The sequence below is a fragment of the Phoenix dactylifera genome, chromosome 4, assembly GCF_009389715.1.
Source record: "Phoenix dactylifera cultivar Barhee BC4 chromosome 4, palm_55x_up_171113_PBpolish2nd_filt_p, whole genome shotgun sequence".
In the NCBI taxonomy this organism is placed as follows: Eukaryota; Viridiplantae; Streptophyta; class Magnoliopsida; order Arecales; family Arecaceae; genus Phoenix; species Phoenix dactylifera.
The window spans coordinates 25,375,178-25,389,664 of NC_052395.1; the positions used below are offsets into that span (position 1 = coordinate 25,375,178).

Sequence of the window (14,487 nt, forward strand, 5' to 3'; positions counted from 1 at the left end):
CTCGAACTTATCAGGAGTCGACCCCTGAAAGTGAGGAGTCGACTCCTGATCACGGGATTGATTGAAACGGTGGCAAGATGGGTTTTTTTTTGACTTAGGGTTTTGTAGGGAAGTTTCCTTATGCGTTGAAAACCTATAAATAGGTTTTTTTGTGAACCCTAGGGAGGATGAGAGCGGCTGTAGTGAGTTTCTTTTGGAGTCCTATCTCTCTTGTAAGCCCTAGGTGTGCAATCTCCAACAGGAAGAGAGATCATTGTAACCCTTGCTGAATATATTGAATCTGTGCGTGTGGCCTCCGTGGACGTAACCCGTATTGGGGTGAACCACGTAAAATTGTTGTCTTTGTGATTGTTTGATTTTATTCTCTACTTCTTCTTCTTCTCGATTCGTCTTTCCGCAGTTTGGATCCAAAAAGGGAATAGTACGATCGAGAGGGTGAGTGCTTTCATCCCGCAACAACTAGGAATGACTTGTTGGAGAACTATGAAACTGTTATTCAGTTACCGCTGCATGCTAGATATCCGGTTGTCAATTTTTCTTTGATAGCGTTGAAGCTTTGTTCGGCCTCATCGGTCCACTGGAACCTTCCTTTCTTCATGCAGTCTGTTAGTGGGGCAGCAATGCTGCTGAAGTTGCGCACGAATCGTCGATAGAAGGTTGCTAAGCCATGGAAACTTCGCACCTCCGTTGCATTCTTCGAGGTAGGCCATTTTCGGATGGCTTGCACCTTCTCATCGTCGACGCGGATGCCATTGCTGCTCACAACATAGCCCAAGAACACTAGGCTAGATGTCATGAAGCTGCATTTTCTGAGATTGAGGAAAAGTTGAGCTTCTCGGAGTGCGGTAAAGACTTGCCGTAGGTGCTTGAGATGTTCCTCCCTCGTCTGGCTATACACAAGGATGCCGTCGAAGTAAACAATTAGGAACTTGCCAGAGAAGGGTTTGAGCACCAGGTTCATCAGGCGCATAAATGTACTCGGAGCATTCGAGAGTCCGAATGGCATCACGAGCCACTCGTAGAGGCCTTCCGTCGTTTTGAAAGTTGTCTTCCATTCATCTCCAGAACGGATTCGTATCTGGTGGTAGCCGCTCTTGAGGTCGATCTTGGAGAAGATCTTGGCACCTTCTAGCATATCGAGCATGTCGTCAAGGCAGAGGATGGGGAAGCGTTACTTGATGGTGATTTTGTTGATGGCGCGACTGTCGATGCACATCCTCCAGTTTCCATCCTTATTGGGGGTCAGCAGCGCTGGTACCACGCAAAGGCTCATGCTTTCGCGAACTAGTCCCTTGTGGATCAAATCCTGCACCTGGTTTTGCAGGATCTCGTGCTCCTTGGGGCTCATATGGTAATGTCGAAGGTTTGGGAGGCTAGCACTGGGTATGAGATCGATTTGGTGCTAAATGTCACGCATGGGAGGAACGTCGTCAGGTAACTCCTTGGGCATGATGTTCTTGAAGTCTTGAAGTAGGGGGTGCACATCTCTTAGAAACTCCACTGGTTTGGCCTCCTCTCCGTTGATCACAAGGGCATAGATTTCTCCAGTGTCTTTCATATCACTTTCAAAATTATTAGGAACTAGAAAGGATCATCCCTCTACTCGAGAAGGCTTGGGACGAGTTCCTTCTCGCATAGGTCCATGGACAATCTTATGCCCATTTTTAGTGAAGGCATAAGTATTGTCTCGACCCTTATGGATGGCGTTCACATCGAACTAAGGTCTACCTAGTAGAATATGGCAGGCGTTCATATCCACTATATCACATAATATCTCATCTTCGTAATGTTTTCCAATAGAAAGAAAAACTCTACAGTGCAAAGTTACCTTGATTTCACTAATGTCTTTAAGCCACCTGATTTTGTAGGGTGTCGGGTGCGTTTCTGTAGGAAGTTGGAGCTTCTCTACCATGGATTTAGAAGCAATGTTTTCACTACTTCCGCCGTCGATGATGAGGTCGCACACCTTCTGGTTGATGGTTCATCGATTCGGAAGATGCGATGCAACTGGGAGTCAAGTTTCTGGCATGGTGCGTACATCAATCGTTGCACTACGAGGGAGAGAGCTTCCCTGTCATCCTCGTAGGTGATGGTCTTGTCGTCATAGCCCTCCTCATCAATGCATCGTTGTGCCCCTCGTCAATGTCGTCGGCATCGGCGAGATTGGTCATCGCTTGTTTTGGGCATTGGTTGGATAAGTGCCCTGGTTGATTGCACCGGTAGCATTTAGTTCCTCGCGATGGAGCATACAGGTTGGTGGAAGAAACCCGTGTCGCGTTGTTTCCTCCGGTCAACTTGGATTGGTGATTGCCAGCCTCTTTCTTCACAACAGGTGAGGCCTCTCGAAGGGGAGCCTTTTTTTTGTTCGGGGTGAGCTCGCTTGTTGAAGTGGTTGGGGCGCCTCGTCCGTAGGCGGGGCCCTTTTGAGTAGCCCTCTCCAACTGTTTTTCAGCCCTTGTAGCTAGTTGGACCGCGTCGTGGAGATTATAGACTGGTTGGAGGTAGACCCTATCTTGGATAGGGAGTCGGAGTCCACCCACGAACCGAGCAACTTGTTGCGCTTCTGTCTCCTCCAAGTTGTAGCGAGCAGAGAACCTGTAGAACTCGGCGGTGTAGTCATTGACAGACCGTGACCTTTGTCGACAATTTTGATATTGCTGGAAAAGGATTTGGTCATAGTCAAGGGGAAGGAATTGAGCTTGTAGCATCTTCTTCATTCGTGGCTAGAAACATTTGGGTCCTTTGCCTTGTCGCGTGCAGAAGATTTGTAGTTGCTCCCACCATGCTGAAGCGCCTCCTTTAAGCTTGTAAGCTACAAGCTTGACCTTCTTTTCCTCCGAGGTCTCCATATAGTCGAAGAAGCGTTCGACCTCCGCGAGCCAATCGAGGAAGTCCTCGATGTGTAGATGGCTATTGAAGGATGGGAGATCTACCTTCATGCAGTAGTCCCTCTCATTGCAGCCTCCGTAGCAATCACCACCCCCATAAGGGTTGCCACCACCATAGCGATTACCATCACCATAGCGGTTGCCTCCACCCCCAAAGCGGTTTTCACCACTGTAGGGATTGTGTAGGGGTTCCTCATCGCTAGAGGAGTCGTCGTAGGGTGTGCGCGGAAAAGGACGAGCCGCGGGCTTAGGGGGAAGCAGGCCTAGAGCAGGAAGGGGAGGTTCGTCTCATTCTCTGCATCCACCATTAAGAGTTGGATCCTCATGACGAACTTGCCTTCCAAAATTTGAAGCAAGTGCTGGAGTAGAGCCGTCGTCATGAATTTGGGCAAGTCCAAGGGCTTGGGTTATCATCACCAAAGCTTTCTGGATCTTTTCCAAATCTTGTTGCATCTTCTGTTGAGCCGCATCGAGGGTTTCAACGGTTAGCACTCCCGGAGCACTGTCCGCGGAGTTGGAGCCCCCTGATCCGTTGGTGGCACCGGCCATTGGAGGGAGAGCGCCTTACTCTGATACCACTTGATGCAGGGGAATCGGGTCGAGGCGAGCACGTCGCCTTCGATGAAGGATGGAAAGGAAAGAGCAAGCACGTTGCTCTCTTGCTTGACGTAGAGGAAACGGGTCGAGGCGAGCACGTCGCCTTCGATGAAGGATGGAAGGGAAAGAGCAAGCACGTTGCTCTCTTGCTTGACGTAGAGAAAGCGGGTCGAGGCGAGCACGTCGCCTTCGTGAAGGATGGAAGAGAAAGAGCAAGCACGTTATTCTCTTGTGATCGCACCAATAGAGAACTTGTGGAACAATTTTATTACTCCAAACTTCAATGATCCTAATACAAGGGAGTGGGGCCTTTATATAATAAGGGCGAGCCACACATAAGTAGAAAGACAAGAGAAATAAAGCATATTGTAGGGCAATAATTCTAAAAATGCTGAAAAGATTCGATGGGTTGGCTGAAGTAAAAATCCTGATTCGATGGGTTGGCTGAAGCAAAAATCTTAGGGCAATAATTCTAAAAACATACTGAAAAGATTCGATGGGTTGGCTGAAGCAAAAATCTTAGGGCAATAATTCTAAAAAAATGCCGAAAAGATTCAATGGGTTGATTGGCCTTTCCTTCTTAGGTTGGATTCTCTAAACTAGGTGCAACTGAGATTGCGAGTAAGAGATTTGGAGTGGACGCTTTGGTTGGCCTTTTCTTTTTTGGCTGGATTCTCCAAACTAGGTGCGGCTGAGATCGCGGGTAGGAGATTTGAAGTAGACGCCTTGGTTGGCCTTTTCTTTTTTGGCTGGATTCTCCAAACTAGATACTGCTGAGATCGCGGGTAGGAGATATGGAGTGGATGCCTTGGTTGGCCTTTCCTTCTTTAGCTGGATTCTCCAAACTAGATGCGGCTGAGATTGCGGGTAGGAGATTTGAAATAGACGCCTGCGTCACAAACCAACCCTGAGGATTGAAAATTGAAATACCTTATTCTCGTGTTCTTCACTGACTCTAAGATCTTTGGATTCAAATGAATTGCTTCAGTGACTTCTAACTCGCTGACTTATATTGAGGAGAACTTCCGACTTTCTGAGTCTTAAGTTGCGGGAGTAATTCATTGTTTAGGGTACCAATGCCTCTCTTCTTACTTCTGTCTGATGTGTTTGTCTTTTTGTTTTCTCCTAAGAAACTTTTTATATTAGATTCATCATCACTTTTATTAAAAGTTTGAATCATATAGAATATAAGCTTTCTGTCAAAAATAAGAAGTGGAGATGAATGCATGAGAAAACTTGTAATTGCAATTTATTTGAGTTACTTTAATTCCTGTATCAGATTGTGTGAAGATCCGAACTGAAGTCGGCAAGGAGTGCCGACTTCAGTTGGGTCATCGTGGTCTTCCCACGATGACCACGCCGGCCGAACGGCTAGCGAAACCCCCGCTTTCCCCCCCCCCCCCCCCCCCCTCTTCTCTCTCTCTCTCTCCCCCTCTTTCTCTCCTCTGAGAGCCTCATCCGAGCCCCATCCCTTCCCCATCCCTCTAAAAATTTGAGTTTTCCCCTCATCTTCTTCCCTTTCCTTGAGAGGTTTGCCGGAGCCACCGCCGTCGCCGGAGCCGCCAACGCCGCCGGGGTTCATCGTCGACGACCGGAGGTGAGGAAGACAACCATCTATTTGTTTCTTTTTTTTTGGATTTAAGGGGGGGAGGATTGAGTGATGTTACCGGTTGCACTTCCCCTGTTTCGGGGAAGATTTGTGAGATGCAGCCGGCCGACGGTGGCCGGCCGGGGTCAATCCGGCCGAAATGAGTTCGGCCGGAGGTGGGCGAACAGGGGGGGACGAGTTTTGCAGCCCCGGCCTCCCTCCTTCCTCTTTTTCTTCTTTTCCTCTTCCTCTTCTCGTCCGGCGCCGCCCGTGGAGGTGGGATGGCCGACGGCGGCTGGCCGAGCGCCGCCGCCGAGGGCCACGGTCGACCGCCGAGGGCCGACCGGAGCCACCAGCCACCCCCCTTCTTCCTTTCTTCTTCTTCTTCTCCTTCTTCTTCCTCTTCTCCTTCTTTTTCTTCTTCTTCTTCTTCTTCTTCTTCCGGCTGGGTGTTTTTCCTTGCATCGATTTTCGTGCTTGATTTGTGAACCAGATCTTGGACCGGGTTCAAACTGTGAACCGGTTTCACCTATGCTGTGAATAGGGTTTGATCCGAGTTGGAGTGAATGGGTTTTGGTTAGGGTCTGAATTTGAGTCAGGAGTTTGGGTTAGCCTGATGTGAGTACAATCTGGTTCGTCAAAATTTGATCTGATCTGGTCTGATCAGATCTGGTTTGGGTTGGGCTAGGGAACTGTTTGTGGGCTGAGTTGGGCCTGATTGGATCTGTGGGCTGGTTTGGGTTGGGCCCGAAATCTGATCTGAACCTGTTATCTGGTTTGGTTCAATTGGGCCTAATCTGTGTTGGGCCACAATTGACTTGGGTTTAAAGGGTTCTGATTTTAGGGTCTATGTTTGATCTTAGGGGCCCATTCTTGGATCTATGAACTTAGGAGTTTAAGGAATTGGAAATAGTTTAAAAATTATGTTTCTTAGTTAATTAAATAATTAATGTTTGTGTTTTAATCAGGGGTTCGTGATATCAGTGGCAGGGATTTTTAAGCGAACCCAGGTAGGTAACCTTGCTTAAAGTATGATTTACATGTACTATGCATATGTGTGATTATTTCCAGCATATTGATATGTTTTATATTCTTGGCAGTATTATCATTTAGAAGCATGTTTTTGACTGTAAATCGATCATCTGAAAATCTATTATGCATATATATTGGTTTTGAAAACTTATGTTTATATTAAGTTTGATTGTTGGAATTTGTGGATGTGATTTTGGAGACCGCGTGACTATTGTCTAGGATTCCCGCCAATGGGGTGGAAACGTTGGCCCTGTCGACTTGTATGAGGAGCTAGTTCCGGCACTATGGGGTGTTTTGGCTCTGCGGAGCATGCTCTGAGGAGCAGAGATTGGGGCACCCTGGGGTGCAGCACTGCGGTGCAGGGCTCCATTTGGAGCAGAGTGTTGACACTTCGGTGTGACCATGCCACTGGGTGATGTGGCCGTAGTCATGCGGTAGATATGTGGATTATGTTATGCGTGATATGATAGACTAAGATGGTATATATATATATATATATTACTTGAGTATCGGATTGGTTTGCGGATCATCATATTTATTTGTGCACATGACCTGTAGTTATATTGCATATGCTTTAATACATGTTATCGTGACTTTATGCATGTTGTTACCTACTGAGCTGTTGTAGCTCATACCTGTTTTTGACATAATTGCAGGAGATGATTGATAGGGGATTCGGGAGGAGAGGACTTATGACATTGGACATAGATAGATTTAGATTCATTTTGTCATAAGTAATTGATCTTGTAAATAAATGTTACCAACTTTATTTGAGACATTTGAAATTGAATTATTGATTTGATTATCCTAAATGATAGATTTTTAGTATTGATATTGTGATCTGATGTTGTGACTTGAGTGTCTGATTATTTCAGCCTTGCACGCCCGTGCGGTCCGCCGTGCGGGTGTGCGGCGTCTGGCGCGTCCCGGGCCTAGGTTCGGATTCGGGGCGTGACAGATTTAGTGGTATCAGAGCTTAAGGTTAAGGTATCCTAGGGTTTAGGTTCAGGTAAGTGTGAGTGGGGAATTATGATAGAAAAACTATCAAAGCCTTGGTTTATAGTCACTTGAGATTGTAACATGAATGATATTATAACCTACGGCTTAAGACCACTAGGGACTGTAGGCTTAATGGCATTAGAGTTTGACGTTTAAGATCATTAGGGATTGTGACATAAATATATCATAGTTTAAGGTTATGATCAATTGGGACATGACAATTATATTTGGTGCTTAAGGTGTAAGATCACTGAGCATTGTGATAAAATGTATGCATCGGGTTTGGTTTTCGATGAGTGTGGAAGGAAAGTATAAATTATCTTTGATCATGATAAGAGAGGTTTGACCTAAGATTAAGTGTAGGAAAATTAATAATGGCATACCGGTTATACCATGTTCAGATATTATTTAAACGACTTGGAAGTTCAAACTTGATATGGGTTGTGATATGATCGTACTTTTGGTTTTGCTACTAATTATCAGAGTGTGATTTATACATACATCTTCCGTATCATTGGAGTGGGCTAAGAAAGATTTTTCGTAGTATTAGTGCAGAATGTTTTCGAGGTTAAATCTGTATGGGGATTATATTTGGATTTGACATGTTTGAATATTGTAAATCGGCATATTTCTATTAGTGGATTAAATTCTTAAGGCCATATAGTATGCAAATGGATGGAGTATTCTAATTATTTGAATTTGTATATTTGGATTGGGCTACTAAATTTTTCTTATAATTGTTGGAGACTATTGGATGTGTTAATTTGAACTCAAGTCTCGGTTTATGATCTAACTAGAAATTTTTGTTATTGTAAAATACAAAATTGAGTAGAAATTTCGATTTTGAGATGCTTATGTGAGTTATTATGTGTAGCATTGATCATAGACATTAAGAATTTTGGTGAAAAAGAATTTGGAGGTTGATAGGGTTAATTCCTACTCATAGTGATATTGGCTCAACAGTTCTAACCCATTGAATTTGAAGTAAATTCTATTGGAAGGAAAATCAATGTAGATTTTCTGATTAAATTGCTAAAGGAATACAAGAATTACCCCTTTAAATTAAACCTAGATATTTTTGGATTCTAAGAAGGTTGTGGAGATCACGTAGTGACCTTAAACTTGACTAAAGGATTGGGGGTTAGTTATGGTAAGTATACTCTATATAAATTGAGGACAAAAAGATCTAGAGGTTTTGCTCTAGTTCTACTTGGAAATTTGAAATTTGGAGTTTTTTTAGTCTTAATGCAAAGTGATACTTTAGTCAGAAATCATTTGTGACTTTAGAGAATTAAATGAATTAAATCAGAGTGTGCAGCGGAAGTCTGGTGGTTTGACTTATTTTGAAACTGGTTAAGATCATTAATATTTGATCTAAAAGGCATTATAATGAAATACTTGAGTTAGTTTCAGGAGAATGTTGTTGATTCTATGGATGATCTAAAGGTAGCTATGTAATTTTCACCAGTGGATCTTCTATTGTTGACAACTTTTGGGAGAATCTTGGGCATGTTAAATTTAGCATTTACGATTGATGATTCCTTGGTTGGTCTTAGACTTGGAATGTTTTAACATAGATCTCTTATTTGTTGGAATGATGTGGGAGAAAGAAAAGAAAAAAAAAATAAATGATTATAGAATATTAAGAGGATTTGATACTAAGGATTTCTCCTATTTCTATTAAGCCAATTATGATCTCTATGTAGAATCAAGAGAAATTAATTTCTTTGGGATATAATTATGGCATTTTAATCCAAGGTTGGGAGTTTGGAATTCTTTTGAAGGAGATCAAAAGAACTTACTACGTGTGGTAAATAGGAAGGACCAAGTTTTGAGGAGGCGCACGATTCCTTATGTAAAGGTGCAGTGGAGCAATCACAGTAAGAGAGAAGCTACTTGGGAGCTGGAGGAGGAGATGAGAGAGAAGTTTCCTGCCTTGTTCTCGGATTGAGGTATGTTTTAATTTCGAGGACGAAATTTCTTTTTAGTTGGTTAGAGTGTGAAGATCCGAACTGAAGTCGGCAAGGAGTGCCGACTTCAGTTGGGTCATCGTGGTCTTCCCACGATGACCACGCCGGCCGAACGGCTAGCGAAACCCCCGCTTTCCCCCCCCCCTCTTCTCTCTCTCTCTCTCCCCCTCTTTCTCTCCTCTGAGAGCCTCATCCGAGCCCCATCCCTTCCCCATCCCTCTAAAAATTTGAGTTTTCCCCTCATCTTCTTCCCTTTCCTTGAGAGGTTTGCCGGAGCCACCGCCGTCGCCGGAGCCGCCAACGCCGCCGGGGTTCATCGTCGACGACCGGAGGTGAGGAAGACAACCATCTATTTGTTTCTTTTTTTTTGGATTTAAGGGGGGGAGGATTGAGTGATGTTACCGGTTGCACTTCCCCTGTTTCGGGGAAGATTTGTGAGATGCAGCCGGCCGACGGTGGCCGGCCGGGGTCAATCCGGCCGAAATGAGTTCGGCCGGAGGTGGGCGAACAGGGGGGGACGAGTTTTGCAGCCCCGGCCTCCCTCCTTCCTCTTTTTCTTCTTTTTCTCTTCCTCTTCTCGTCCGGCGCCGCCCGTGGAGGTGGGATGGCCGACGGCGGCTGGCCGAGCGCCGCCGCCGAGGGCCACGGTCGACCGCCGAGGGCCGACCGGAGCCACCAGCCACCCCCCTTCTTCCTTTCTTCTTCTTCTTCTCCTTCTTCTTCCTCTTCTCCTTCTTTTTCTTCTTCTTCTTCTTCTTCTTCTTCCGGCTGGGTGTTTTTCCTTGCATCGATTTCCGTGCTTGATTTGTGAACCAGATCTTGGACCGGGTTCAAACTGTGAACCGGTTTCACCTATGCTGTGAATAGGGTTTGATCCGAGTTGGAGTGAATGGGTTTTGGTTAGGGTCTGAATTTGAGTCAGGAGTTTGGGTTAGCCTGATGTGAGTACAATCTGGTTCGTCAAAATTTGATCTGATCTGGTCTGATCAGATCTGGTTTGGGTTGGGCTAGGGAACTGTTTGTGGGCTGAGTTGGGCCTGATTGGATCTGTGGGCTGGTTTGGGTTGGGCCCGAAATCTGATCTGAACCTGTTATCTGGTTTGGTTCAATTGGGCCTAATCTGTGTTGGGCCACAATTGACTTGGGTTTAAAGGGTTCTGATTTTAGGGTCTATGTTTGATCTTAGGGGCCCATTCTTGGATCTATGAACTTAGGAGTTTAAGGAATTGGAAATAGTTTAAAAATTATGTTTCTTAGTTAATTAAATAATTAATGTTTGTGTTTTAATCAGGGGTTCGTGATATCAGTGGCAGGGATTTTTAAGCGAACCCAGGTAGGTAACCTTGCTTAAAGTATGATTTACATGTACTATGCATATGTGTGATTATTTCCAGCATATTGATATGTTTTATATTCTTGGCAGTATTATCATTTAGAAGCATGTTTTTGACTGTAAATCGATCATCTGAAAATCTATTATGCATATATATTGGTTTTGAAAACTTATGTTTATATTAAGTTTGATTGTTGGAATTTGTGGATGTGATTTTGGAGACCGCGTGACTATTGTCTAGGATTCCCGCCAATGGGGTGGAAACGTTGGCCCTGTCGACTTGTATGAGGAGCTAGTTCCGGCACTATGGGGTGTTTTGGCTCTGCGGAGCATGCTCTGAGGAGCAGAGATTGGGGCACCCTGGGGTGCAGCACTGCGGTGCAGGGCTCCATTTGGAGCAGAGTGTTGACACTTCGGTGTGACCATGCCACTGGGTGATGTGGCCGTAGTCATGCGGTAGATATGTGGATTATGTTATGCGTGATATGATAGACTAAGATGGTATATATATATATATATATATTACTTGAGTATCGGATTGGTTTGCGGATCATCATATTTATTTGTGCACATGACCTGTAGTTATATTGCATATGCTTTAATACATGTTATCGTGACTTTATGCATGTTGTTACCTACTGAGCTGTTGTAGCTCATACCTGTTTTTGACATAATTGCAGGAGATGATTGATAGGGGATTCGGGAGGAGAGGACTTATGACATTGGACATAGATAGATTTAGATTCATTTTGTCATAAGTAATTGATCTTGTAAATAAATGTTACCAACTTTATTTGAGACATTTGAAATTGAATTATTGATTTGATTATCCTAAATGATAGATTTTTAGTATTGATATTGTGATCTGATGTTGTGACTTGAGTGTCTGATTATTTCAGCCTTGCACGCCCGTGCGGTCCGCCGTGCGGGTGTGCGGCGTCTGGCGCGTCCCGGGCCTAGGTTCGGGTTCGGGGCGTGACAGATTGCACATATGAACTCAAGGGCTTTTCCAGCAAATGAGGTGGTTGACAGTATTGTAGTGAAATGGGTATTACCATGCATGCGTGTCTTCACATTTACAATACCTGGATGTTGATTATGTTGTACCTTGGATTCAATAACTCAGCAACTAGTGGACAGACAATCCGTGAGCAGTTTTATTTCATTGTTCATAAATCTAATGTGTAGATTATATTTATGATGAGGTTTTCTATTCTTTAACCTTAAATTAGAATAGTGGTCTCAAATAAATGTAAATTAGTGGGGCCAGCTCTAGTTAGACACTTTGGCTTTCACTCCTTATCCAGAGAATATTTCTCCTTTTATAGGATTGGGATCTCCTAAACTTTTTCAAATCATATTGAAGGTATCGCACCAGTTTCATATAGTTAACCTTAAGAAGAATCTCTGAACTAGCTCGTCATTTTCCGCTTAAACTTTGAAGCATAGTTTGTCCAAGTTTCTATTTACTAGTGTTCTTTGCCCTACAATTTTTGGTAGTTTAAACTTCAATCACATTTGCCAGAGTCAGTTCTGCATGTTTTGAAACATACAGTTTTAATTAGTTGATTTCATTTGCAGCCCCTTGACTCCAGTGGTTATGCAAGGATCGAGATAGGCCGACCAGACTTGTTCATACGCTGTAGACCAAAACAATTACAACCAGAGTTCTGTTCATGGACACTTAAAAATCTGGGTGCTGGATATGCGAAAATTGTCATGTGGCAAGTACCCTGTGGAAATGAGGCACATACAGGAATTGTATCCAGCATTACTTTTGCTACAGCACTAACGTGTGCTTTAATAATTATTTTATCAGCTATTTATTTTTCTGGGAGCAATAGTATCAAATGCTCATAATGATCATTAGCAGCATTGCTTTTTTATGTTATTGGACGCCTTTTTCTCTTTCCGGTTTCTTTAAATTTGTATTAAAGGTTTCTTCATGATCATTAACAGAGGGAATATTTTCTTTTTAAAATTATTTTCTACCACTAATCTTTGCAAACAGGGTTTTGAGGAAACTGGTTTAGTTAGTTAGAAGACCATCTCCACTGTGTTGGGTCTTCTCCTCCGACATCTTTGCAGCTGATGACCGTTTCTATTATCCTCATGTTTCAAAACCCACCCATTCCCTCAACGCCTTCCTCTTCGCCTGCATCCTTGCCAAGAAGCCCGACGAGGTCGGCCGGATCTTCCGGGATTTCCCCACATCTTATGGGATCACCCCCAATCTTGACACATACAACAATGTGATCAAGGCTTTCTGCGAGTCTGGCACATCAAGGTCGTTCTTTTCGGTGCTCAATGAAATGAGCTGCATCGGAATCAAGCCAAATATGATGACTTTTTGCACGGCGCTGACCGGATTTTACCAGGAGGAGCGGTTTGATGATGTGAGGAAGGTTTTGGAGCTGATGAAGAAGCACGACCGCCATCCAGGGCTCAACACTTACAATGTGAGGATACAGAGCTTGTGCAACTTAAGAGGCCTGGTGAGGCGAAGGCATTGTTCAAGAAGATGGTGGCGAAGGGCATGAAGCCAAATTGGGTTAATTACAACGATCTGATCTTTGGGTTCTGTAAGGAGGGGGATTTGGAGGAGGCGAAGAAACTCTACGAGGAGATGGGAAAAAGAGGGTGTGTCGCGGATGGTAGCTGCTACTTTACATTGATTTATTACCTCGGCCAAGGTGGAGACTTTGAGGCGGCACCGGGAGTGGTCAAGGAGACCATGGCAAGGAACTGGGTCCCATGCTCTCCAACCATGAAGATGCTCGTGAACGGGCTCGTAAATGGGTCGAAGGTTGAGGAAGCTCGGGAGCTCATAATGAAGATGAAGGAGAAGTTCTCAGGAATGCTGATATGTGGAAGGAAGTGGAAGAAGGACTGCCTCAGCAAGCATGAAGGGAGTGATAAGGTATGCCTTGTTGGCTGGCATTAGTTGAAAACTGTGGATGGTCCAAATGCTAATTGCATGAAATGAATGTCCTCAAGATTTTTTTCCTCTTTTTATGAACGTTTGAAATATCAACGGTCTGGCTGATTTTTCAACTTTCATGTAAAATTTGTTGAAACCCTCCACATTGTGGGGAAGAATGTTGCTAATGAAGCATCATGGATAATTAAATGTTATTGCTCTTTTCAGTTTTTGTAACAATTGCTTTGTTGGCTTCCAGAGCAGTAGAATACATTTTTCATTAAATGGATTCATGTCATGGGCAAAAGATGACATATTTGCTCTCTTGTCCTTCTGCAGTTGAGATCCCTCTCCATTTTGTGAGTGTTAACTACATTTAATTTGCCTGTGCTTCTTGTTTTCTGTCCTCGTACCTCTAGCAGTCTCCATGATTGTGCAGGTGTTGCATGTGTTGCTGTGTTTAAGTGTAAAGTGCTGATCCTTCTATACAGAAGGCAATATTTTAAAATTATATGGTTACCCGGCTGTTTATTTATGATCTTTTCTTTGTATGATAAGAAGAGGTTATGGAAATCAGCAGTTACATATTACTGATAAATATAACAAGACTGGGAGAAGATATTAACTTTCTCCTATACTCCATTAGTTCGACTTAGTGGCAATTGATTTAACTTCCCTCTCCATGAATATAAAGCTGAGCAACCATATACGGGCCTTACAATTTTAGACACTATAAAGCATCTGATCAAATATCAGTTGTGTTAATTGTAAGCATGACTAATGTACTCTAATTTGGTACATTAGTATCTTACAGAGTAAGAAACAATAATGTCATTACAATAAGTCAAAGTAAGAAACAAAATATAAGCTAATAATATGGATCAACTATCACGTAATATCCAGTTCTAACCCATCAGTTGGTTTCTGTCTTGGATAAAGTCCAACTGCTCTTATCCAAAACCTTGCATGCCTGGCGGATCTAGTCATAATGCCGTATAATATCTGAAAAAGGCTGAAACAGGGGTATGCTCATTTAGCTTTCAATAGTCTTCTAGAAAATGTTTCTTGTGAAACATTATGTTTCATGTGAAGATCTAATTTTGTTGATACTAGATGATAATTTCCATCAACTTCAATAAATGTTTTTTCTTAATCAAACT

The 14,487-nt window shown here is 43.5% G+C and overlaps 1 long non-coding RNA gene and 1 pseudogene across 1 annotated transcript; both read left to right on the forward strand.

Moving 5' to 3' along the window:
* The first annotated feature begins 458 nt into the window (after positions 1 to 458).
* LOC120110587 lies at positions 459 to 12,298 on the forward strand. The gene is made up of 2 exons (XR_005511725.1): positions 459 to 524; positions 11,989 to 12,298. It is a non-coding gene; the product is annotated as an uncharacterized LOC120110587 (long non-coding RNA).
* A 54-nt stretch (positions 12,299 to 12,352) lies between these two features.
* LOC103716875 lies at positions 12,353 to 13,420 on the forward strand (annotated as a pseudogene).
* The last annotated feature ends 1,067 nt before the right edge of the window (positions 13,421 to 14,487 follow it).